This window comes from Carcharodon carcharias, chromosome 34, assembly GCF_017639515.1.
Source record: "Carcharodon carcharias isolate sCarCar2 chromosome 34, sCarCar2.pri, whole genome shotgun sequence".
Lineage (NCBI taxonomy): Eukaryota > Metazoa > Chordata > Chondrichthyes > Lamniformes > Lamnidae > Carcharodon > Carcharodon carcharias.
The window spans coordinates 25,739,900-25,740,536 of NC_054500.1; the positions used below are offsets into that span (position 1 = coordinate 25,739,900).

The 637-nt window shown below is 49.3% G+C and overlaps 1 pseudogene; it reads right to left on the reverse strand.

The window, feature by feature from the left end:
* Positions 1–324: 324 nt before the first annotated feature.
* Positions 325–411, reverse strand: LOC121272744 (annotated as a pseudogene).
* Positions 412–637: the final 226 nt, after the last annotated feature.

Sequence of the window (637 nt, forward strand, 5' to 3'; positions counted from 1 at the left end):
TGCTTCACGGCGATGGTGACTGCAGAGGATGCTCTTCCCAGACTGCTTCACGGCGATGGTGACTGCAGAGGATGCTCTTCCCGGACTGCTTCATGGCGATGGTGACTGCAGAGGATGCTCTTCCCAGACTGCTTCACGACGATGGTGACTGCAGAGGACACTCTAACCAGACTGCTTCACGGCGATGGTGACTGCAGAGGATGCTCTTCCCAGACTGCTTCACGGTGATGGTGACTGCAGGGGATGCTCTTCCCAGACTGCTTCACGGCGACGGTGACTGCAGAGGACGCTCTAACCAGACTGCTTCATGGCGATGGTGACTGCAGAGGATGCTCATCCCAGATGTATCAGATATTAAACTGATAAGAACAGATGCTACACTTGATCTTAACCAAAAGGCCGAGAAGCGGCCGAAGGAAATGACTGAACACTAGTCAACACCTGGGTCTTCACCTCATGGATCAACCTGACAGTGGCACAGCAAGCTTTAAAATAAAACAGCTGGATGAATGAAACTGGGAGTCAATTGATTGTAGGATAGAGAAAGTGGTTTCTGAGTTAATGAGACAGAAGATTAGATAGATATCTTGGTTGAATTTCCTTTGTTTGCAGGACAGGATTTGTAAAACCTTCCTGT